The sequence below is a fragment of the Artemia franciscana genome, chromosome 21 (genome assembly GCF_032884065.1).
Source record: "Artemia franciscana chromosome 21, ASM3288406v1, whole genome shotgun sequence".
NCBI lineage: Eukaryota > Metazoa > Arthropoda > Branchiopoda > Anostraca > Artemiidae > Artemia > Artemia franciscana.
Genome location: NC_088883.1, coordinates 11,560,499 through 11,587,559, shown reverse-complemented (window position 1 = coordinate 11,587,559; position 27,061 = coordinate 11,560,499). Strand labels below are relative to the sequence as shown.

At 32.7% G+C, this 27,061-nt stretch overlaps 1 protein-coding gene across 1 annotated transcript in view; it reads right to left on the bottom strand.

Annotated features, from left to right (window-relative positions):
- Window positions 1-24,486, bottom strand: part of LOC136040760 (carnitine O-palmitoyltransferase 1, liver isoform-like) — a 268,112-nt gene extending 243,626 nt beyond the window's left edge. Inside the window, exon 1 of the mRNA XM_065725082.1 lies at window positions 24,482-24,486. The gene's annotated coding sequence lies outside the window, so the exon portion shown is untranslated. The remainder of the gene's footprint in view (window positions 1-24,481) is intronic.
- Between the last annotated feature and the right edge of the window lie 2,575 nt (window positions 24,487-27,061).

Genomic DNA, 27,061 nt, shown 5'->3' with positions numbered 1-27,061 from the left:
TTCCATCTTAGGCACTAGACAACAGAATAGAGCACTTTTTTTAACATGGACACTAAAGGTAAGCGTCGGGGGAGCCTCCTTGGGCAATAAAAACTACAAAAATATATTTACCAAAATAGTGGAAATTCAAGCACATGTTTTCTAAAATGTAGCCCATGTACTAAAACGTTGAAGCTGCTGGAACTATTATTGACTTGAGACTAAATATAAAACTAGGAAACAGCTAGGTATTAAGATGTGCCTATTCATGAGTTAATACTACAAGTCCCATTAGCCCCGCCTGTTTCGTTTTTTATATTTTCCTAATTTTTTTATTAATAGGCGGCCACTTTGGGCGCGCGCCGGACAACTGCTTTCAGTTTCGTATACTGTGTTATATGCGTAATGCATTAGCCCAGTAATAAGCTACTATTATCTCTTTTATAACCAGAATTCCGCCTTTTACACCTTAATTTTTAAACTAGCAAACAGCGTAAAGCTACGTAGGACTAAACATTAGATTAAATAGTACCACATTTACATTTATTACATTAAATTATAGCACTGATTAAGCATTATGTTAAGCACTAAATATATTAAATAATAGCACTAAAAACAAGTTGAAAAGGAAAGATAGGGAGGGGGAAGAGAAGAGAGGAGATAACTAACTTTCTAGACATAGGAGGTGGTCAGTTAAGGTTCTTTTTTTAATTGTCCATAAGACTGACAATTTTAATGGATAGGGAATTTGGAGCTTTGTTGGTTAGAGTTTGTATATTGGAGCTTTGTTGGAAAAAGCACAAAAAATAGAATAGATTAGAAAATCTTAGAAGTGGGAATTTTCAAAGACCAAACTGCCTTTCCATGATATATAAATAATAGTTCAATAAATCCTTTTATAGACAGTAAAAACAATAACAAAATCTCTGGATATTTTTGTCACATGCACAGTGACCAAAATACCCAGAGTTTATTATATAAGAGTTATTATAAAAGGATTTCCTACTGAATTGTTTTTTGTACATCTTAAAAGTACGAAGGATGTAAAATTTAAAGTATTTTTTAACCCTGGGACGCATCTTGGGTCCTAAAAACAAAAACTTCATACCTAAAAACTTCATCCTAAAAACTACAGTTTTCCGCGATTTTTCTTTTGGTTTTCCACGATTTTTCTTTTGGTTGTTTCAGAAGTATTTTTAATAGTAATACCACTTTTTTGTCAGTGTTACCCCGTCGAATCGTGAAAATAAACAGAGCGAACCAGCTACGTTCGGAAAGCTTTTTGTCAGTAAAAATTTTTAACATTAACAATCTCCTGACTCCAAAACACAACCTTCAAAGGGAAACTAAATCGTCTTAAGCTGTTTGGTGGGTGTCACCTGTTTTTAGCTTATTTGTTGCTGATTTTTTTTTTCACACATTTAAATTTGATATCCGCTACTACCAAAAACTGCATAACTGTATGTGATGGCTTTTTTCATTAAAAATAGTCTTATCTATTTTTTCCTAATTTCTAAAGACGTTTATGGTTGTACAAGTGTTCATTAAACCAATTCCAAATATAAGTTTATTGTTTGTACCTATATCTCTTGTTTGTACTATTTTGTTTGTAATTTTACAAACTTTTTTTTTCGCGAAATTGTCTTTTGATTGTAATTGTTTGTACTATTTTATCTTTTGTACGTTAAGGTGCACGTTTCCTGTGCAGGTTTTGTATGTTGTTTTTATGCAGTCGTGTGGTACTAACGTTTCAATGTAAAACAACAATTTTTATATCATTCAATACCTGAGTCTCAGCTTTATTCATGTGCCAAAACATATTTTTGAAAATTACTTTGATTTTTTTTTTATTATTGAATAATGTGTTGAAGGCGAAAACAGACGAAGTTATTTATTTTTTAAGCATATTTATGTAATTCTCTAAGACCTTGATTCCCAACTTGGGGCGCCGGCCCCACCAATATCTTGGTAAGTTATGGGCAGGACTTGTACCCTACGGCTGACTATACTTAAGAGACTTAATTTTTTTTAAAAAGCATTTTTTATATGAATGACGTTACATTCAAATCAAAACAGTTCGTGGTAACGAGCTGTAAGTAACGAGCGACCCGGCTCAATAGTAACCGGAACTCTGAAAAACGAAATTTTGATATAAATAGATACATAAAAAGAATCGGATTTTTATGGTGTTTTTAAATATACAAGTTACATCAAGTTTAGCCCCATCAACAATTACGGGCCTAAGAAAATTTGCCTTATTTTCGAAAAAAGGGAGAAACACCCCCAAAAGTCACAGAATCTTAGTGACAACCACACCATCGAATTCAGCGTGTCAGAGAACCCTGCTGTAGAGGTTTCAAGCTCCTCTCTGCAAAAATGTGGAATTGTATTTGCCAGAAGAAAGATCATGGATGTGTGTTTATTTCTTGTTGTTTTTTGTCCCCCTAGGGGTGATCGTGTCAACCTAGTGGTCTTAGAATATCAGAAGAGGGCTCATTCAAACGGAAATTAGAAGTTCTAGTGCCCCTTATAAGTGAATGAAAAAATTAGAGGGCAACTAGGCCCCCTCCCAAGGTCTTTTTTCCCGAAGTCACCGGATCAAAATTTTTGAGATTGCCATTTTGTTCAACATAGTCCAAAAATCTAAGAACTATGTCTTTGAGGACGACTTAATCCACCACAGTTCCTGGGAGAAGAACTGCAAGCTACTAACTTTGCCCATTGTTTACACATAGTATTGGTTATTGGGAAGTATACAGACATTTTCAGGGGGGATTTTTTCTGGTGGGGGGTCGGGGGAAAGGGTTACGTGGGAGGTTCTTTCCATGGAAATTTTTTTAATAAACAGCAAACAACGTTGATATTTCGCCTGTATGCTAACTAGGCGTCCTCAGCACAAGATAAACGAAGATAAAAAGAATCAAAGCAACTAGTTGCTTTGATGTTCTCATTGAAGTAACTCTAATAGCTTCTTTTCCCTACGTGAAATAGTTGCAACAATTGTACTTATTAGTATTAATGGTGGCTTTATTTGTTTTTAGTTTAGTGGTTTTTTCGTTTTATCTTTGTTTTTTTTCTGCTCAAGACGCCTATTTTTTTAGTTTTTCATCTTTTCTCTCTACTGGCCGCAGTCTCGTTTGATGTCTTTTACTTGAGTTTTATCTCTCTTTGTTGTTTATTGTCATGGCTGGCCAGTTCGGCTTAAGAACTTTCATTCGTGAAATTTTTCATACGGGAAGAGAATTTCCATGAAGGGGGCACTGGATTTCCAAGCATTATTTAAAAAACAATCAGAAATTAAATTAAAAAAACAAGTTTTTTTAACTGAAAGTAAGGAGTAAAATTACAACTTAAAACGAACAGAAATTATTACTTATATGAGGGGGTTCGCCCCCTCGTCAATATTTCGTTCTTTACGCTAAAGTATTTTTAGTAATTTCATAAGAGCTATTTATTCTAATTAAACAGCTTTTGGGATTCAGGGGGCATTCTTAAAGAATTGGAACAAAATTCGAACATTAGCGTAAAGTGCGAGTCATTGACTAGGGGACGAACACCTTGATATTACGCATATGAGGGACTTCGTTCCGCTCGTCAATACCTCGCTCTTTACGCTAAAGTTATTATTTTGTTAAATAATGGCCACTTAATATTATCTTAAGCAGCTTCTTAACTATGATTTTATGTGATAATAAACCAAAGATATTGTATGTTTTGGGCTTGTGGTTGCTATTAAATAAATAAAAAAAAAACAAGTTTTCTTCGACTGAAAGTAAGGAAAAACATTAAGACATAAAACGAACAGAAATTATTACGTATATGAGTGGGTTGCCCCCTTCTCAGTACCTCACTTTTTGTTCCAATTATTTAAGAATGACTCCTGGCGCACAAGGACCGTTTAATTAGAATAATTAGCTTTTTACAAATTCACAAACATTTTAGCGTAAAGAGCGAGGTTCTGAGGAGGGGGCAAATCCTTATATACGTAATAACAACCAAAAGAAAAATCTGAGAAAATTGCGCATCCAACAGTTCGTGGTAACAAACTGTTTCTTTTTCTTTTGATGTATCGGCGTTTTATGCTGATTTCAAATATATAGATTTCATTTTGTTTAGTCTTATCCAGCAAAGGTTATGAGCCTGAGAAAATTTTCCTGATTTGCAAAAAAAGGGGAAAGGGGTAAAAACTACTAAAAGTCTTATCATATCAATAAAAATCACACCATCAAATTCGGCGTATCAGAGAACCCTGCTGTAAAGGTTTCAAGCTCGTATCTGCAAATATGTGGAATTTCGTATTTTTTCCAGAAGAAAGATCATTGATGTGTGTTTATTTATTATTTTTTTCCCAAAAAAATTTTTATTTTTAAAATTTTAATAATATATTAAAAATATATTATTTTTAGTCCTAGAATATCAGAAGAGTGCTCATTTAAACGGAAATTAAAAGTTCTAATGTCCTTTTTAAGTGACCAAAAAAATGGAGGGGAACTAGGCCACCTCCCCCGCCACTTTTTCCCAAAATCGTCCGATAAAAATTTTGAGATGGCCATTTTGTTCATCTTAGTTGGAAAGCCTAATAACTATGCCTTTGGGTTTTCTCCCCGACAGACCTTTACCCTGGTCCAGGTTTTTAACCTGATATTGTTAATTATTGGTGAGATGGCACTTATGCAAATTTCATGTTCTTTCATCTTTTTGTTTATGTATTTATTGACCTATTGACCTATTGACCTTGGCATGTTTTTTGGACTTTGATTGTTGGATTTTGATTTGGATGTTGGTTTGTTTTGGATTTATTTTCAATAACTTTTTATGCAACAAAACACAAATATTAGCCTCGGAACTCGGAACGATTTTTTGAAAGTTAGTAAGTGTAAAAGTCGTTGTTTTCTTTGCCAAGATCATTTTGTCCCACGGACTTCTGTTAAAAGTACATTGTATAATAAAAATTTTGCATGCAAGTTACGTGGTAATGTTAATTGTAGAACAACCAATGTAATTTACCTATTAGAATGTAATAAATGCTGCCTACAATATGTGGGGGAAACAACTAATAATATATATAAAAGATTTTCTGGACACAAGACAACAGTTAATAATGAAAAAACTAATAACTATCTAGTTCAACATTGTAGTAATGGTAAATGTTCCATATCAGATATAACTGTCACAATTTTAGAAAATTTAGAATTAGAAAATTTAAATAAAGAAGAGAAGAATAATAGACTACGTAAACAGGAGGATTTCTGGATCCATACTCTTGGTACAGCTTATCCTTTTGGGCTAAATGATCGTGTAGCAAAATATGGTGACATGTCTCATGTTGTTGTTAAATGTATTGATGGTTTTATGGACCATCCTTCTTTTACTTGTCCTACTAAACGTAAAAAACGATCGAGAGGACATAGGAAAAATAATGGAAAAAATGAATTAGATGTACATATGCTTTTTATAGATCTATGCCAGCTACTTGAATCTAGGGGTATGATTTCTGTAATAAAGTGTCTAAATAATTTATCCAAGAGGAATTTAATCAAACTTTTCTGGATTGTTAAGAATAATACAGCTCTTGATTATAATTTTTAAGTAATATGTGATACAATTTGCATTCTAACTAAAACGAAATTTATTTCAAAAAAGAAAAGTTCGATAAGATTAGTAATAAGGATAACAGATTATATTTACCTATTAATTTTACTTGTAAGCAGATTGAAGATATTAATTTACCAGAAATTTTAAATCAGCGGCATGTGAAACAGGCCCTTCCTAGTAATTTGAATTATAATGATAGTCCAGTTTTAACTTATAAATTTTCAAAAACTATTGGGCAAATTATTTTTAATTATAATTTAATACTAAAAAGACTAGATAGTGATATAAATTGGAAACCGGTTTGTAATTTTAAGCAACTTGGCCCATTTGTAAATCCTACTTACAAACATGTTATAACAGGGGACTTGTCAACAATAAAGCAAGATGATCTTCAAATTATAATGAATAAAGGGGCTACTTTCCGTCTTTCTCATCATCTGAAACCATCGAGTGTTCTTGATGGCTTGGAAAATGACTTTGATTTATTTATTGATAAGTGGTGTAAGAAAGAGAATAAAAATAAAGAGAGTTTTCAAAGTTGGAAGAATTTAATTATTAGTAGAATAAGAAATAAAATATATTCTAACTTAAAAAATAGTAACACTAAATCATTATTTTATAATGCGAAGATTAAACAAGCAACTGCTAATCTAAAGAATGAATTTTTAATTGTGCCAGTGGATAAAGCTAATAATAATTTTGCCATCATTTGTTAGAAGCTGTATTGTGATATCTTAAAAAGGGAGTTATGCACAACTAATGTTTACGAAAAGGTAAATATAGAGGATGAGAATTTAATTGAAAAGACTGAAGAAATACTCTTTAAAAATTTTAATATAAAAATAAATGACAATGATAAAAAGTTCCCTTTCCTATATTGGACTGTAAAATTTCTTAAGAATCCCCCTAAACCACGGTTTATTGCTGGAGCAGCTAAATGTCCAACCCGCATTGCTGCTACTGACCTTTCTTTAATTTTAAAGGAAATTGTAAATAAACTTAAAACCTATTGTTCTGGTATTAAAAATTTTTCGAATTTTAATCCATATTGGAGTGATAATTATATACTGCAGGTGATAGATTCTTTAACAATGGTTTCAGCTAAAAGAATTGAGTCTTTCGATTTTGCGACAATGTATACTAATTCATCACTTAATGTAGTGTTTGATAATTTAAAAACTATTATCAAGAAATCTTTCCTCTTATCTAGTAAAAGGTTCTTAAAAATAGACATTTATAATAAAAAAGCTATATGGACAAATTGCTTTAATACTACAGTTAACTTGAGATGTTACAGCTTGGATATGATTTTTGAGTTATTGGAATTTGTTTTATACAATACTTACATAAGATTTGGGGGTGGTTTGTACAAGCAAATTGTGGGAATTCCCATGGGGGAGAATACCAGCCCATTTATAGCTGACTTGTTTTTAAGTCAACTAGAATATAAATATATGATGGATAAGAATAATCCAATTAATTTAAAACATGCTTTGTCAAATAATAAAAGATATTTAGATGATATTTTGGTCTTAAATTGTAAGGATTTCATTGATATTTCTAAAAATATATATCCATCAGAGCTTATTCTTGAGCCTAGTCATGGCGCTGGTCATGAAGATCATTTCTTAGATTTAAATATTAATATTTGTGATAATAATAAATTAAGTTTTAAAATGTATAATAAAACGGATGATTTTGATTTTGAAGTGATTAGTTTCCCATTCTGTGAAAGTAATATACACTCAAATATCACATATTCAGCGTTTTTCTCACAGTTACTTCGTTATGCAAGGATTTGTAGTAATTATATTGATTTTAAAAATAGAAGTAAAATCTTAAGCCAAAAATTGATATCAAGAGGTTTTTCTGCAAATAAATTAACTTGGCAATTTAAAAAATTTAGTTTTCAGTATAACGAACTTTTAAATAAATATCAAAAGAATTATTTAGAAATACTTAAAGAAATTTTCAAGTAATTTCGGAGGTTCGAGAAATGTTGTCGCAGCGCCATTTTTTTGAATTGTGTTTCTTATTGAGCGGATTTTCTTAAAAATTAGCCACATGGTAAAGATGAATTCTATAATTGTTTAGTTCATTCATGTTTTTTGCAATGTGTTAATATTTGTGGTTTGGTAAAATTTATAATATTTAGTTTACCTATTGTTGCTAAAGGGAGGGATATATTAACAGGATAAGCTTGTTTTGGTTTTACTTGGTTGTTTTACATTTGCGGTTTTTTTTTTCTTTCATAGGCTTATATTTTGGGGGTGATACCTGATGCGGGGATGCCATGGATATTCTGTGGTAGCCACAACACTGTGCTGGGTAGAGAAATTAGAGTGGCGAAACCCTATATAGGCCAGTGTATTCTCCTGATGAGCCCTTATGTTGGGTGTTGCCTCTGAATTATTTGTCTATATTATTTTTTATATTGTTTGGTAAATGACGACTTATACTTATTGACGACATGACTGCCTGTCCATGGATTATTCTTTATGGTTGATTGTGTGTGGCTATGCTGTTTGACCTATGTGATTGTATGGATGAGTAGGGTTAAGGCCTCATTCAAGTGCTGGTCTATATTAATCACTAATTTAGGAAAACAGTCTTCCTTTTCTCCTTCTGTCTCTCTGTTTTTTCTTTTTTTTTCTTTTTTTTTGTGTGTTTGTGCTGTTGCATTGGTGATTTCTCTTTTTATGATATATATATATATTGATCTTCCATACCACAGCTCCATTATTCAAGCTCCGTCTAATATAAGGAAGACTAGAAAGTTAATTTTTCCTCTCCCTTTCTCAGACCGTTGTCTGTATTTATCTGATGAGAATGAGAATATATATATGAGAGGGATACCACCAAGCCCCTCTCCCCTTTCAAGGGTTTTAAAGTACTTTAAAAAACACTAATTGTGAATCAAGAAGAAATTCTCAGGAAATTTGGACTAAATTGTACTTCAGAATAACATTTGAGACACTAGAAAGGTAATGCTCCCTTTAGAATCATGCTTGCAATAATTTCTTTTTTTTTAATCTTTAATACCCCTCTTTAGTGTCATTTAATTTTCAATTTGATTTTCTAATAAAAGCCATAGGGAAATTCGTAATAACAATTTTTTATCAATTAACATTAAAAAAATAACATTTAATTAATGGAATTTATACCTATTTATAATTAAAAAAATGAGACAGGCTTACCTTAGTAAAATTCCTGCCACTGTAGTACCAGAGACTTTAAATAATTTTGCGAATCCGATATTCATACTTTTATCTAATTTTTTGTTAGGGATAAATTTTAAGTCAAACTATACTGAACACAAAACTAGATTTCTCAAAACTTGTTTTACATTTCTTTAGTGTTTTATGCAGAACTTAGATATTTTGCCATTTTGGTTGCATATGTATGGTTGCACAATATTCTACTTCTGAAAATATTTCGTGTTTTGTCTATTTGTATGTTTTTCCTGTTTCTTTTTCAAGTTTCTTAGCACCACAGATTTAGATTTAAAAATTGTTATACAGTTTGAATTATTTACCAAATGTTTTAAAAACTAATTCCTATACAGATGAACGATAGAAACGGAGATAAAATTTGTTTTAACAAATTTATGTTTTAGTTAGGTTTTAATGATAAGTTTTACTTCAAGATTAAACAAGCAAAGAGATGGGCATCCACTCAAAGAAATAAAAAACACTTTAATTCCTATGTAGTCAAATTACTAGTTCTACTACTATTAACAACTCATTGCAGCACCGCGGTCCTGAGGTCAAAACAGCTCCTAAGGCTTTTACTGCATCAAAATATCTTCAAACTCTGCCCTTTTATTCCTCCCAGAAATTTCGTTATCCAGAAATCTTTCATTTTGAGCTCCAACCACAATATTATGGGATGAACCGCTTTTTTGTTTGAGTCCTAATGGCTGCCTGACCTAAGTGTTATGCTTCGGTGGTTTGTATTCTCATGGGTAAATTTGCCATTATTAAAAAATGATAATAAAAACGAATATAAGAAAAATGCAAGAAATTACATAAAATATCTTGTGACGGGGACCGGCCTCCTGACAAAGCTCTTTTGCTCTCGTATCTATTGCTCTCAATATGGAAAGAGTAATTTTTCTTTTGCCCTGGACTCTTGATTTATGAGGCAAGAGGATATCAATTTTTAAAAACAGATTTTGAATGCATGCCCTTGTGATAGATACAAAGAAGAATAATTCTTTCATCTATCTTTTGAAGCTTACATCTGTTAGCAATTGTATTAACATAACCAAAACTAAAATAGGTATTCAGATGCAACGCCATAGGCTTACCTTTAGTAAAGGCCTTTAGGCTCCAATGCCTTATTATCTATTTTTTCTCAGAGGCGCTTCAGAGGGAAGATGTGGTCTCGTAAACTTCAGTGTAGGTTCATTTGATTAGAAACAAATAGTTTTAGCTCAATTTTTGAAAGTCAAAAGAGATAAAAGGGCAAAAAGCCCCTAAGCTCTTTTCTCCAAACCAAACTTACAAAAATTTTGTAATAGCTATTTTCTTAAGAACTACTCAAATACGAAAAAAACTTCAGACTCAAACTATTGCCAAAACGGCCCCGGTGAAGGGTTTTGACTTATACCTAAGGACATAGAAGGTTTTAATGGAAGTTCTATTTGTGTAAATTTTGGATGGAACTCAAATGATTGGACATGGAAATCTTCAATTCCCTTTTGAAGAGTCAATAGTGATCCGATGGTACCTACTCCACTCCACCTAGCCCAAATCTCAATCCTATTTTCCTAAAATGTGTCAAACCGCACTTCTTATAAGGCCATTTTGTTCAAAATGGACCAAAGATCACATAAAAAAAACTCCAGAGCACGGAGAAGGATTAAAATTATGCAACGGGGTATATAGGTTTCTTGTGGAAGGGATGGTCTTTAATGATTCGGAGACGTTCATTTGATTCTAAATTGGAATTTTTAGTGCCCTTCTTACGAGTCAAAAATTAATCTAAGGGTGGTTTTGCTCAAGGACTTTTTTCCCTAAATATATCCATTCAAAATCTTGAGATAGCCATTTCGTTAAAATAGTTCAAAAATCAAATAAGAAAAGAGGGGTCAACACAGCCCCTCAGAGCCTGATGGTGAGTGCTCTAACTAGTGCCTCAAAGTATATAAGGCTCTTATGAAAGAGGTGGCCACATATACTTTGAATGAGACTCAAAAGATTGGAAGTTAAAAGTTTAAGTCCCCCTTTTAATACTCAAAAGGGATCTTAAGGCAACTAAACCCCTTCCAACCAATCTTTTTTCTTAAATGGGTATGATCGTATTTTTATGTAACCATTTTGTTCTAAAGTAGATCAAAAATCATATAACAATAACTCTAGGGATAAAAAAAACCCAAGGGCCCAGAGCAAGTGTTGCAAATTTTGCCTTAGGGGCATATAAGGTTTTATGGTAGAGACGGTGGTATAAACTTTAGTAGGAGATCATTCGATTGTAAATTGGAATTTCTCGTGCCTTCTTAAGAAACAAAAGTAATTGGAAGGCAACTAAGCTTTACCAGAGATATATTTTTCCAAATACATACGATCAAAATTTTGAGAAAGCTACTTTGTTTAAATTAGACTAAAGATCAAATACCGAAAACTCTAGTGTCGACACAACCACAACTTCAGAGCCCGACACAACTCCAGAGGGGGGGGTGAATATATGATTACTTTTTTAAGATCAAATATAAACTCCCTAGAGCCCAGGGGAAGTATTTTAACTTATGCTCCAGGGGCAAATAAGGTTTTTATGAAAGAGGTATAATTTGGAAGGAAGTCAAATGACTAGAAATTGAAATTCTAGATCCGTTTTTCAGAATCGAAAGTGACTCAATGGCAACTAGACCCTCCCCTCCCTCCAATCCTATTTTCTCAAACGGGTCTGATCAAATTTTTGAAATTGTAGTTTTGTCCAAAATAGACCAAATATATTATAATAAAAACTGCGTGGTTTACAAGACCCCCCAGAATCGACGGAAACGTTTTATAAATAATTGCCCAGGGGTATGTATTTTATTACAGAATTAATAGTCATATAAACTTTAGAGGGGGGTCATTCCATTGGAAATTAAAAGTTTTAGTTCCCTATTTAGGAGTAAAAAAGGGTCGAAGGGCAAGTGGCCCCCTGCCCTTTTTACCCAAAATCTGTTCGGTCAAATTTCTTATAAGGCCTCTTAGTCAAAATAAGTAAAAAGACAAGATAACAAAATATCCCGGGTTAAAACATCCTCCCAGTGCCCGGGGGCAAATATCACGAGTTATGTTCTGGGGACATTGAAGGTTTTTATGCGAAATTCTTTAGAATTTTTCAAAATCTGATAAACCCGATTCCAATCCCCCATCAAAAAACTTATTGTCGATATTTTTATTCTATAATTTATGGAAGCTGAACCCTGGTCCCCCTTCCAGGGCCCAAGACCACCCAATCGCCCACCCAACTAAAAAAACTTATTTGCAATATTTTGTTTCAAAATTATAGGAGCTCACCCGTGGCCCTCCATGACCCAACCCCCATACCCCAGATAATTACTAATGATTTTTCATTCACAATACTTTCGATACGTTTCCATTAATAACTAATCCAGCATTTCTGAAGAAATTAAATCCATTACTTGTTAAAGTAGCTTTTTCATTATTTCACATATTTTTTCCATCCCATCGTGTTATTTTCACCTTTGCATAAAAGTAACTATCTCTTGGGATAACGCAAGATTTCACATCTTTTAAAATAAAATTATAGTTTAATTGTTGAAATGTATTCACATAGTTTCCTCTAATTTCAATACATTCCTTTGTGGTTGCAGAATTATGAATAATGGGGTTTTCAAATATTTCCCAATAAGAGTAACAACTTGATTCACTGCCATCTCTTAACGAAAAAAGTATTATTTTGAATGTTAAAAGATTTAAAAAAGGGTAAGCAAATAACTCGTCATCACTGAGAGTGTCAAAAAGGGTATTACTGGGAGTATTGCTTAAGTTTCTGTCGTAAAACCACTGCATCGAATAAGCCTTTTCTCTGCTCATCAAGTTGTTTCTTGAAATATATCTTGTTATTTGAAACTATACCTTTTTGAGATCTCAAAAGACCTTTTAGGATTGAATGAAATATACGAATTAAAATCAAGTTTGTCTTGGCATAGAGCCATGGAAAATTGAAAATAAAGTTAAGACAGATAGTCCGAGAGAGTTAGGTTTAATCATAGTGTTATACACGGTACGGGCTGTATCTTTAATGTTTTTTGGATGTTTTCAATAGTTGAGAATTTGCAGTATTTTTAAAGAAAATACCAACTCCACTATCAAAGTGCCTTAAATACAATAATTTTTTTCTTATTGATGAACATTTATTATAAATATAATCTTTTAAATTATTTTATTAAACTTTTTTCAAATCCAAACATATTCAATAATCTCTCCATTCAGGTCAGTAAACTTGTCTAATTGATAGGTTATCATCATTTTTAGCGCATTGGTATATTTGTCCTACGTTATAAGGGTTAAATTTTTCAATGAAGCAATTTTGAAAGACTCCAATTGCGTAATTTTGTAATAAAATTTTATCAAAAACACTTTTTATAATATTAAAATAAATTATAAAATACAATATATGTAAAAACACTTGTATTATTTCTAACCAAATCACCAACAATGGATTTGTTTATGGATTATTTTTAAACTTAGATATCAGGAAATAAATTAGTATACAACTTTTTTTCATTTCCCTTTTTACTCGTATCTATTTGTTTCATTTTGATGGATCCAAAATAAATATTATTATAGTCATCAATGAAAGAGGGTAATACATCTATCCAGATATAATAGCAAGTTAATCACTTTTGGAATGTCAGCCATTAATCAAAATTTGATTCAACAAAATTCAAATCTGAAAAATATTCAAGCTCTTAGGAATTTTATTGCTTGCTATTTACTATTCTTGCGACTTTCTTAAGAATGTGGAAGTTTTTTATTGTTTATTAATATGTCTAATAATTCAAATTTATTAAATGATTTAAATATGTAATAAATGAAGATTTATTGTATGCGATTACAAAAAATTTACTACACCCATGTCTTTAACTTGGGCAATTTCAAAAGAAAATATATGCCAAGGATTAACGATATTTCTAAATTTTATGGCAGCAATCCAATATTTTGGAAAAAAGAAAGTACTGAGCAAAACCTTAAATCAAAGGAAGCGGTATATGTACTGCCAAAAATTGCATAGAAACAAAATTTTTAGAACTCTATTATTATAAATTTTCAGGGGTTGTTGATTTACATAGAAAATTAGAAGAACATGGGTTCTATTGTAAAAAAAACAAGTGAAGCTTTGCAAAATCAAAAGAGTCCCTCTTTACACCACCCAGCTTATTACGCATTTAAAAGAAGACACATTTACATTCATATTGTCAATTACCAGTGGAAAGCTTAGTGGAAAGTTAGTTGATATATAGCATCCATTTGATATGTTTATATGTTGGTTGATCATATAGATCTTGTGTAATAATGCTTTTAAGGATTTATCTAAAATAGAAAACAAACAAAAATACAAAATAAATCAAGGTAAAGAATATGTTATGAAAAGTGTTTAAGTGTATTTAAGAGTCGTAAAATTCATTGGTTCTCATTTCACAATGAATAGAAAATTCAAATTGTTGGTTAAATGGTTCAATAGGACAATTAAAAAGAAATTAATGCTATACTTTAATCATTACAACACAAAACATTGGATAGATGTGTTTCCCTCTTTCATTGACAGCTATAACAAATCTTAGTATCGATCTATCAAAATGAAACAAAGAGAAGGGAGTAAAAAGGGAAATGAAAAAAGGTGTATACTGATTTATCTTTTGATATCTAAGTTCAAAGACGATCCATAAACAAATTCATTGTTGTTGATTTGGTTAAAATTAATAAAAGTGTTATTATATATATATATATATATATATATATATATATATATATATATATATATATATATATATATATATATATATTATATTGTAAATAGTATTTTAATATTATAAAAGGTTTTTTTGATATAATTTGCTTACAAAATTACACAACTGAAGTCTTTCAAATTGCTGTATTTAAACATTTAACCCTTATTACATACGACGAATATATCAATGCGCTAAAAATGATGATAACCGATCAATTAGACAAGTTTATTGACCGGAATGGAGAGAATATTGAATATGTTTGTATTTGAAATAAGTTTGATATAATTATTCAATATATTGTATCTATAATAAATGTTGATCAATAAGAACAAACTAATAATGCATGTAAGGCAGTATGATACTGGGATTGGTAGTTTCTTTAAAAATATCGCCAATTCTCAATTATTGAAGACGTCCAAAAAATATTAAAGATACAGCCCGTTCCGTGTGTAAAACTTTGAATAAACCTCACTCTTTCGGACTATCCTTCTTAACTTAATTTACAATTAGCCATTTCTCTATTCCATTACTAGCTTGATTTTAGTTCGTACATTATACAATCCTAAAAAGGCTTATGAGACATCCAAAAGATAAAGTCTGAAATAACAAGAGATATTTCAATAAATATCTTGATGAGCAGAGTAAATGCTTGTTCGATGCAGTCAGTTTAGGACAGAAACTTGATCTATATTCCCTGTAATGCTCTTTTTGACACTCTCAGTGATAATCGATTATCTGCTTCCACTATTTGAAAATCTTTTAAAATTCAACTAATACTTTTTTCGTTAAGAGATGGCAGTGAATCAAGACTTACTCCTTACTGGGAAATATTTGAAAATCCTATTATTCATAACCCTGCAACCAAAAATGAATATACAGAAATTAGAGGAAACAATGTGAATGTATTTCAACAATTAAACTATAATTTTATTTTTAAAGATGTAAAATCTTGGATTATCCCGAGAGAAGGTTACCTTTGTGCAAAAGTGAAAATAACACGATTGGATAGAAAAAATATGTGAAATATTGAAAAAGCTTCTTTAACTATAAATGGATTTAATTTCTTCAGAAATGCTGGATAAGACATCATGGAAAAATTTAGTTTATGTCTTGTGTATGCAGGTAACGACTACTGTTAAAAATTCATTAGAATTTCAGATGACTAAAGTCAGACCGCAGTGACTACTATGTTTTATTGTGAAGATGAAACCCAATTCGCTCATTACTTTAGAGCTCAAAACGAGTTTCAAAGCACTTTTACACATGTTGCAGTAGGTGGTGAAACAATTACGATAAAGCAAAATAACACCTTTAATGCTGGTTTATGTAAACGATTGTATAAAACAAAGAATGTCACCTGGTTAGTATGTATTTACCATAATTACAATTATTTGGATTTTGTCAAAGTATATTTTTTATTGGGTTTTGGAGATATTTATCGTGTTTTTTGAGGCATCAGAGTCTAATTATATTAAAAGAAATGATGGTTCTAGTATGATTATGAAATCTTGAGCTCTAATTTTTTAAATATATATAACGCATTTTATCACAAAATTTACCAGCATTACTTCAAAGTTTACCCATAGTGACAAAATAAGAAGCTTGATTAACGAAGAAGGTGGAGCAACTAAATGATAGATTAGGAAAGGGCAGCTCATGTAAATTACGATGGGAAACGTATAATACATATAAAATTTATAATAAAACAGATAAAGAATTTACATGGGTTTGGACACTGAAAACTATAATACCAGTGATACTTTAATTGTGTTACAGCAATCTAAAAAAAAATAAGAGTTTTACACGAAACAATATGGTGTTTGACCATATAAACACTTATAGAATTGAACTGAGAGAAAATTTATAAAAATATTCATGAGAATATTTTAAATGCTATTTCAATGATGGTAATGAGGACTATTCTAGCGCTTATTAACATTTTTTACTGTTAAGAAATAAAAATAAAGATGTCGAGACTAAAGCAATTGTGAGTTGAAATGATTTTAAAACAGTATATCCTTTATTTTGTTTTGATATTTTAAAGCAGGAATCAAAACGGTTTTGCAGATAAACAACTAAAGATATAGAGATTAAACTCTTTTATGTCAAGTATCTGCTAATCAATGCAACATTTACAGCGTTATGTTTTCAGTAAGAAGAATATCATGGATGATACTGATAGAAAATTATATATACAAATACATAAAATAATTTCCATTCGGCAATTTGTTAAAAGAAGCAATTTAATAATAAATGGAGAAACTTTTAAGTGAAATGAAAATTGAAAATAAATATAATCGAACTATTAGGAAGAAAGATTTAGACATTTGAATTGAATATAAAATTAATGAAATAAAATGTGTTACAACAAAATATGAAAAAAACTGCTTATCATTATTGATTTTAAAGGTGAAATCTATTTGCATATAGACGTTTTGATTCTAAAGCGGCTAATTTAAAAAAAAATATAAAAGTGAGAAAAATACATGATGTTAATGGTTATTGAATGAAAAGAGAGGGATGTTTTTTTTTTAATTCGGAATCCCAATTTTATCTTTTAAGGAATTGTTTCATCATATTTTTGTAGTAGAAAACACGTATTTCCCTTTTAATCATTTTTCTCAGTTTATTAGACTTATCCAGTTTACAATTTCCTGAAGAGATAAAATTTTTGTTATTTAGCATTTTTATGGGTTGATTATTTCAAAGTTTATCATTCGTCTACTTTTGAAGTTTTTTTTTTCTGGGGGAAAATATATTTATCATTTGTAAAAACAGCGATTTTCTCATTCTGTTCATGCAAATTATAAATATGAGGGCAATTTGTAGTGCTCAGTAGAACTCAAAAGATAGAAGGCCAGGATTAAGAAGAGGGTGGTAAGACCCATATAGAACTGAGAATGGAGGCTTTTAGCTTGAAGAAAAGAACAAGAGGAATGAAAGATTGTAACTCAAACGAATGGGAGCAAATCGGAGGGGGGCTCTAAGTATTTTATATTAGTTGAAATGTCATCTAGAGACGTGTTTCCACATGTAGCTAGTATTATAGCTGTTTGATGTTATTTAAGAGAGGAGCTAATTTAATCAATAGTCAGGTCCTTGCTGTCACCAACTAATAAGAGTCTAGCATTTGGATAATTATCAGTAATAAAAGCAGAGCTGTTCTGGAATTGCTAAATATAATTAGGCACTGCAAATTTTTTCGGGTTTGGCAAATAATAAAAAAAAGAGCTATTGAAATAATATTTTCGGGACGGGTGATTAGTTGTGGCCAGATCCACAGCAAAAAAATCATCTTTCTTTGAAAAATTAGGGTCAAGAGTAACTTTGGACTAGATGTTACATTTGGTAGACAAAAAACTCATGTTTTCTTTATATTTGATCATACGGACGGAGTTTGCTAAACTCTATAGTTTGACAAACGAAAGACATTTTGTCATTGGTCTTAACTTCTTATAAAGCTAAGACAAAAATTTATGTTATTTCTGATAGTACCTTGAGCTAAGTAAACTTGTCAAAATTAAGGCATTTAGTGTTCCTGATTAAAAATTTAGGAAATCTTAGGAGTCCAACTGACTATTAAGATCCTAATTCTCAACATGTAGGTTTCAAGATTTTAGGTCAAACTTTGCTTTAATGATTTATTAGGGGGGCCTTTGCTGATGCAAAGATATTTAAAAATATCATTTTAATCTTTAGAATTTTTACCAATTTAGCTTCCATTTAACAGTTGAAGTGCACGCTGATAACCTAACAAGCCTCCTATTTAGTCAATAGTCATCGGTAGGAAAGGGTGATAAAATTTATGGTAGAACTCTGAAGACAGCTTTTTCCAATTGCCAAGGGCGAGGATTTGTACTTTGGATTCTATCGATTCGCTCATGTATCATGACAAAATCGCCGTTTTAGTTCTTTGTAAAGCATTTCTTATAAATAGTAGTGAAAACTTTGTCATGCATAATGGTTTTGAATTTGCTAACATAAATAGAAAAGTTCAGACAGGTGGAAGCCTAGCAGTTTTTGCTCAAAGTAAGATTTCTTGGGTAATTGGGAATGGGTTTTATGGTTATAACAAGGAAATAATCTTTGAATGAAATGATCGAAACAGAAGAAAATTAACAAATAATTTAAACAATTTATCAAAAATTACCGACGAAAACCATAATTAGTATATTAGAACAGGACATAATAAAAAATTTCAACACCACCATACAAGCAGAGTGGAGAGTCAATTTTCCCAATCCCGAGGAAATAATAAATTAGATAAAGTAAGGAGATGGGCTAAAATTTTCAATTGACAAAAAAGTATCCTTATTACGAAAACAGTTCATGGTCCAGCTTCCGATGGAATTTAAAAATTTTTGTATACTAATTATGGCATATTGCATTGGTCTAAACGGCTCAGAATGGTATTCTTTTGAGGGTAAATCATTACAGTATATATTTCATCTCTGGTGATACGCGGGCGCTCTTTCTTTTAGTCATCTTTGACCTTTGGCCACCACTGGACTTTTGCATTTATTTGGGTTGACCTATTTATGGTTTTAATTATGTCGGTACCAACTTATGTATTGTTTCTTTAGCTTTTTGAAACGCTTTATCTTCACCAGTGTTGTTTAAAGTCAATTAAAAAGTAATCAATCTTGAATTTTGTCTTCGTGTCAAAGCTCAGTAATGAGCGTCCCTGTAATTTAGCCACCCATTTTTATTAATTACCATAAGAAAGGATGACATTAGTGTTCACAATTTTCGTCCCAAAATACCCTTTTACCCAAGATAAGGCTATAAATCTTCTTTACCTCAATACATTTGGTGACAGCAGAAAGAACTATGCTGAGAAAAAAAAATAGGGATTTAAATTAAATCAAAATGGCTATGACAGAGGGTGAAATAAATATAACTTCCCTTAAAGCATTGCTAGACATTGCTAGCATTATACCAAAATGCGTTGGAGTTTTCGATGTGGATGAATTTATAGAAAAATCGAGAATTATCAGAGAATTGACGGATACATTTGACTATGAAACTAGAGAAAAACAATCAGTAGCTAGATTAAAGAGAAGTACTTTACAGTATTTTGAGTCAATAAGAGGTAATGGAAAATTACTTGTACTCTTGAATTGTATCCTTCAAAACTAAATTTAATGGTAAAAGCCTTGCAGAAAGGCTTAAAACTAAGGTACTTAAGTTTAACTCCTTAACCTGGATTCATGAATGTTATGAATCGTGTGTAAAAAACAAACTACAATTTAAGAAATAAATTTTCATTTAGCGACGAGTTAATTTCTACTATGACAAAAAAAGAAATTTGACAAAACAAATAGAAACATAAACGGAACCACAGTAAAGAAAGGCAGTCAAAGATCATGAACGCACAATCCGATTCAGATTTAATGATCATATATTTAGCATGACTGACAAAGCTGAGAAAATTTGAAAAGAGAAAAGTAATGTAAAAAAGAGACAAAATTTTGGGATTCAGCATGATGTGGAGAAAAAAAATTAGGAAAGTTAAAAAATGACAAGAACTAAAAAGAGCTTAAGGGGGACAAAAACGTCGAATACCCAATGAGAGAATTACAAATTTACAGTAAAATAAAAAAACGTTTGGAGGGAGGGAAAGATCAAAGACCTATTCAGAGAAACTACAAATTCTTATAATATGAATTTGATTGTACCACAACGGGTTCTTTAACAGCTTGGATATATTGAGTGTTGGGTTGGATATGAAAAGCTTAGGATAGTATCCGCGATTTTTAATATCAATTCTCAGGGAGATTTAGTCTCGACTGGGGGGTAGGAGCTCCTATGGAGAACCATGAATGTTGGATGGTTCAGAATTTTTGTATATCAAGCATTCAGATTCTAACACTTATTAAGGGTGAAAAGTGATAAAAGGGGAACCAACCCTCCATGTCGTTTTTCCTCAAATGTGTCCTATCAAAATTTGGAGAATTTTTTTTCTAATGGACCAAAAGCGAAATAACAATACTTCTTGGATTAATGAGACCCCCAGAGCCTCTGGGAAAAAGGGCTACAAGTTATTCAAGTTTCCAATTGAAATCATATAGGGTTTTAAGAGAGTTTTGGTCTTAGAAACTATTGAATAGGTTAATTTGATTTGACATCAAATGTTTTAGTTTTCTTTTTAAGAGTCAAAAGTGATCTTAAGGCAATCTACTTGCCATTCACCTTTTCTCCACATATGCCTCCAATCAAAACGTTGATATAGCCATGTTGTTCAAAATTGCCCAAGGATAATATTGATAGGCCCCCAGGGTTGATAAAACACCCAGAGCCCGGGAGAAACAGCTGTAAGCTATTCCTAGGTAGCATGGAAGATTTGTATTGAGATTGAAAGTCTTATTACCATTTTTAAATATCGAAAGTGACTGGAGGGCGTCCAGCTCCCTTTCCTCCCAGACCCATCTATATCCCAAATATTTCTAATGAAACTTTGACACGTATTATCTTAAGTGTAGTTGAAAGGTCCAGGAAACCTGTGTTTGGGGATATCAATGCACCTAAAGCCCTTGGGGCAAGTGCTGTATGCTTGGTGATTCATTCCTTTTTCTTATATAGTATGTGTTGTTGAGAAAAGTGGACATATTTCAGCTTTACATTCAAAAAAGACGAAGAACATTCAGATGAGTCTTTCAGAGAAACTTTAGGAGAGTGTTGAACTAAATCAAACCATATTATGACGGAGTACAATGTGAATAAAAGAAAAGAGGAAAAAGAAGATGACCTAAAAATAAACAAAAATCCAAACAACACTTCACCTTACTTCAAAATAATTAAAACATACAAAAGCAAAATTAAAACATTCATTGAATCAAAATAGCGCTCCATGTGTGTCGAACAATTCTACTATTATAAGCTTCTATGCTTTTTCTGATAGAAGCATTTGGGTCTATGATGCCGTATCTTTTAATGACCCAGGAGTTGCTTGACCATGGTGGGAGGGCAAGCAGGTATTTGGCACACCGAAAATAGATTCGCCGAAGCTCCTTCGTCTCGTTTATCGTAAACTTACGCCAAAAAGGTGCAAGGTATAGGAAATTCGGGAGTGCAGAAGTATTGTAAAGTTTTGCTAGCAGTTTGCGGTTGAGTCGAAGTTTGTTTGCTACCAAGCTTCCGTATGCAGTTGCTGTTCGACGTTGGAAATGAAGGATCAAGAGCCTTCTAGTTGTTTTAAGAGTGTCACCGATAGGAAGCCCTAAATATTTCATATGTTAATTTGGGGAAAGTGGCAGGCCGTCGAGATTAATAGTAAATCCATCTTGAGTTTCAACGCAGTTGAACAGAACCACGTCCGATTTTCCTCTATTGAAAGTAAGGTTAATCTTAGCATATTTTTTACTTAAAACAGCAAAATTTCTTTTGAATGACTGTACTGTTTGACTGGGGTTAAAAATAAAATCTGCATAAGCAATAATTGACGCATCAGTGCCTTTTAAAATACACGAAGGAACTGCGCTGGATTGTGCGTTCAGAATACAGTTATTGAAGGCAACTGGAGAAGTAAGGGCACCTAGTCTGACGCCTCAACGGACTGGAATAACGAAACGTGTTATGGTTCCATCAGGAAGCCTGATTACAACAGCAAGATGGTTATACATATCATGCAAAGCAAGAATGGCAGACGTGTCAACTAAACGTTTATATAGCTCAAGGAGAATTTGTGCATGAATCAGAGTGTCAAAAGCATGGTTTACATCATAACTCCCTAGGATGAGCGAATCACCACACTTATGAATATCTATAAGTTTTGACGATAGTGCAGTAAGTGCGTGAGCACACCCTAGGCCTTTTGCAGGCCAAACTGATATGGCGGTATGTAGAATTTATCTGTAAGTTCTGACATTACGAGTGTTTCAAAAATCTTGCAGAAAGTAGTAGCAACTGTAATAGGGCGATATGAAGAACACTCATTTAGCGATTTTTTTTGGAACAGGAGTAAGACGACCAGAAGAGAACGAGCTCGGAACTATTCCAGTTGTGAACATCATTTGAAACATGAGATCAAGGTGACAAAATAGTAGGGAACTTCCAAAAAGAATGTGTTTAGTCCAAATATTATCTTTACCCCTCAAAAAAGGTTTCTTAATTTTTTGCGTGGAATTCCTAATATCAGACAGTGATAAAATAAACGTAGGCACAGTCTTTTTTGACAGTATCCGACTGAGATCACATTTAAGGGATTCTACTTTGGAATCAGGTTCTGAAAACTCTTTCAAAAAACGCAGTTGCCAGGCCTCCGCAGCGAAATGAGCTGACAGAGCGTTTCTTTCACTCTGGCTGCGGGTCGAACTTTTCCATAGAAGCGTTGGGCTACTCATTATCTTTTCTGAAAAATCAGAACGAATAGTGGCTCTACTTTTTGCAGTTCTTTGGAAAAGTGGCACTTTGTGGAAATCCAGATTTCGCTCACTATGCAGTTCTTGGGTCTCCTGCATTCTATCCATATGCCAAGCCAAAATTTGGCCTTCTGGCTGGTTTCAATAAGGGATGGGTTCCCGGACCTTCCCTTAACTTGTGACCCAGCACGGACTCTGGATCAAAGGACAAAGTTTAATTCCGCTTATAGTAGTGCATGCGAAATAAGTGACGAGTACATATTTAGTTTTAGACGAGTTTCAGACGTGGGAATAGGTACTGATGTTTGGAGCAAGTCAAAAGGTATCTTTATCTTCGAAAGTAGATTATCAAGCCAGTACTGATACTGAGCCTAATTTGTTTTACACCATTCAATGATTGTTCTCCGTTTTAAAGGTCGATTTGCACGCATTCGATAAAATGATGCACTGATTTGAAACGATAGTGGTAAATGGTCAAAAAAATAATTCACGGAGCACATCTGCTGTTAACGAGCTACTAAAAATACTACTAGATACAAGGACATGATCAAGGTTAGAAATTGAACTGGTAGGGTGAATGTACGTAAAGTCACCAGCTTTCGGTACAAGAGCACTTTCATTTGGAATCAGACTAAGCAGAAGAGCTGAACGCGAGCTTTCACTGTTGGATATATTACTATTAAAGTCCCCCAATAAAATCCAAAGGAGATGAGAAGCACTAATTTTATTCATACATTTCCCCAGTTCTTTGCAGGCCAGAGCAAACTTAATTTCGGAATAATTATCACTGTAGTCGGTGTGTAGTCGGTGGGCAGGTATACATTTATTATAACAGTCTCGCCAACTCTAACTGCTAAGAAAGGGCCGGAAAAAGCGAAAAATTCTGGGTTGATATGCCCACTTATTAGCGGAGCAAGTCCACCCGAGGGTTGCCATTGTTTCTTAGGTTCTTTCGCTGGTACAAAATGTACCATGTGTGAGGGTAAGGTATTGAATATATTTCTGCTGTCGTTAGACAGAAAGTGGTCTTGGAGACAAATAATTACTTCGGTGAGGCAGAGCTGTTCAAGCACAGTAATTTTGGTATTAAGACTACCATTTATATTCCGAGAGACGAAACGCTTGTTAATATAAAATTCATTCATTTTGGGCATTTGAGGTCATTAACTTCGCTGACTTGTTATATCCAGAAACTAGACTTTGAATTACCTCTGCGTGATGGGGTTCAGGAATCCCTTTAATCAGTCCTATGTACAAAAGGGTTTTTACTTTGGCATCGGCTACCGAATTTCTATTTTTAATCGCTAGTGCTATTTTTTCCCCCGTGAGATAAAGCCTTACGCCAACCGTTCCTTCCAGGCCTTAGTTCAACTTTGGTGGCGTCTAGAGCTTCGCCACATAAAGATTCGATAAAGTTCTTTCGTTCCAGTGGTGTTTTCAAGGGTGGAGGTTTTTTTACAGTGAAGGGGTATAAGAGCTTTTGCGGAGTGTAAAATATTGTGTTCGTACAGGTTTTCAAAAGAGCGTTTGTGAGGAAAGAATAATTAAGTTAATTTATAACCCTAAAGAAATTATAAAGAATGTTCAATTTACAGAAAAGGGAATATTTACATACGACCACTGCTTCTATTGCTATTAATATTGTAGATAATACCGTCAAAGATACTAATAACACAACACCGCTGCTGCTAACACTGCTCCTACTACTACTACTACCACTACTACTACAACTACCACTACTACTACTAATACTGCTACTACTTCTACTACTACTACTACTACTACTACTACTACTACTATTACTACTACTACTACTACTACCACTACTACTAATACTACTACTACTACTACTACTACTACTACTACTACTACTACTACTACTACTACTACTACTACTACTACTACTACTACTACTACTACTACTAATACTTCTACTACTACTACTATTTCTACTATACAGGTTATAAATGAGAATATTGGAAATATCATCGCAATTACTACTTGTATTAGGTTGGAAATTTTCAGGATTTGATGAGATGAATATCAACTGACCAAAGGGCAATATATTCATACAACTGCTACTACTACTACTACTTTTGCTTTAACTATAAGTATTATTTACAGTATTTAGTCAAGCAACTAGTACTATTAGTACTAATACTACTACTGTGAAGCTAATAAAATAATATCTAAGGGTAGAAAGGTAAAACCTTCCCATTTTATGTATCCAAAAAGTAAATATTGTGTAATATATTGTATATATATTGTAAATTTTGTACTAATCAAAAATTAATTACTAACCATCTTCAATACATTTTTAGTTCTTCTTCTTTATTTTTATATTTTATATAGCCCCTGAAAACCTTCTGGGGATTCTCTACCCCAAGATTTATAAGATTGTTATTTCATAGTTTCCTCAAAAACCCTCAGTCCCACTTACTCCTGATTTCTCTATTCATCAGGAATAAAAACCTAAATGTGCAGAGAAAAACCTTAAGGGATCCTACCAAATCAGGTTTTTTTAACGATACATAATAGGGAGTCCTTTAAAAACCTTTAGAGGCTTCTTTACTCGAATATTTTTAAGATTCTTATGTCATAGTTTCAATAAGAAATTACAGGCCCCAGCCACATCCTGCTTCTATTGTTTGATATGAATAACAGCCTAAAGTTGTAGGGAAAACTTTCAAGGACCCCAACAAATCAGGATTTTTTGCGTGGTACATAATATTATCCTTAAAAAACCTTCAAGGGATTCTTTAACCTATGATTTTTGAGATTGTTAAGTCATAGTTTCTTTAAGAAACCCTCAGGGCCCAACAAAATCCTGTTTTCTTTTTCCGTTATCAAGGATCCTGCGGTTGTAGGAAACACTTTCAGGGACCCCCACCAAATCAGAATTTCTTTGCGTGATAATAATAGAGAGTCCATTTAAGAAATATTTTGTGGACTCTTCACCCCCTGGATTTCTATGATTGTTATGTTATGATTTCTTCAAAAAACCTAAAGACACCGACAAACTTCTGTTTTATGTCCGTTCTGATTGAAAAACTAAGGCTATAGGGAAAAACTCTCAGAGACCTCTCCAAAATAGGATTTCTTTGGCCACCCGTTCAAGTAAGGGGCGAGATTCTTATACCACCTCGATTTATTCATGCTTATCCGTCATTTGATGCTAGCAAATTTTCAGCTATTTTCTACATGGATAATCTTTATAAGCACTATTTTAGGATGATTTCAGAGTTTCTTAAAAAACATTCAGGAGCCATAATACATAATAGAAATTCTTTTAAAAATTTCAGGGGCTTCTTTACCCTAGAATTCCAAGATTGCTGTGTCAAATTTACTTTCAAAAACCTTCAGGTATTCTTTGCTAGAGCATTCCCTTGGGTTTTACCAAATAGTTTTCTTTTAAGAACCAACGAGGGTTAGCACTTGCTTACTTCAATATTTCTAAGGTCTTTCTTCTAAGAAATATCAGGGGCTTTCTTACTCCAGGATTACTTTGGCTGTTATTAACAAAAACCTCAGCCCCCCCCCCCCCCACCAAATCAGGATTTCCTTTTGAAGACCTTCGAGCAGCCATCCCTTCAAGTAAAAAGGAAATTTTTATATCAAACCAATAAGTTTAAGCTTCTCTGCCATTCATACTAGCAAAATTGCAGCCATTTTCTACATGGAAAATCGTTAGAGACTGTTTTCATGGAACGAAGGATTCCTTCTATTTTCAGTATATAGAAGCATCAAGTCATCTGCTCCTATTTTAATTTTGAACTGAGTATTTCATTGTCCCTGGGATGGGGGGGGGGGGGGGTATAGAAATGGCTCTTAGAACAAAAATTTATTAGTTTTTCTTAAGATGTGGAACGGGTCAGATCATTCTATATTGAATTCTTGTATAAATTGGAGGAAAAATTGGGTTTTTACTATTATGGTGATGACTTTGTGTTTCTGTAACCTCCACCAACAGAATTTGAGCTAATTTAACCTACTATATTGGATATGCCTCAGGATTTACTTCAGGATTTCTAAAGTTTTTCTCCTAAGGAAACCTCAGCGGCTTCCTAGTCCAGGATTACCATGGTTGATACTTAAGAAACCCTTAGGCCCCACTCCGCACAAAATCAGGATATCCCTTTGAAAACCTTTGAGCAGC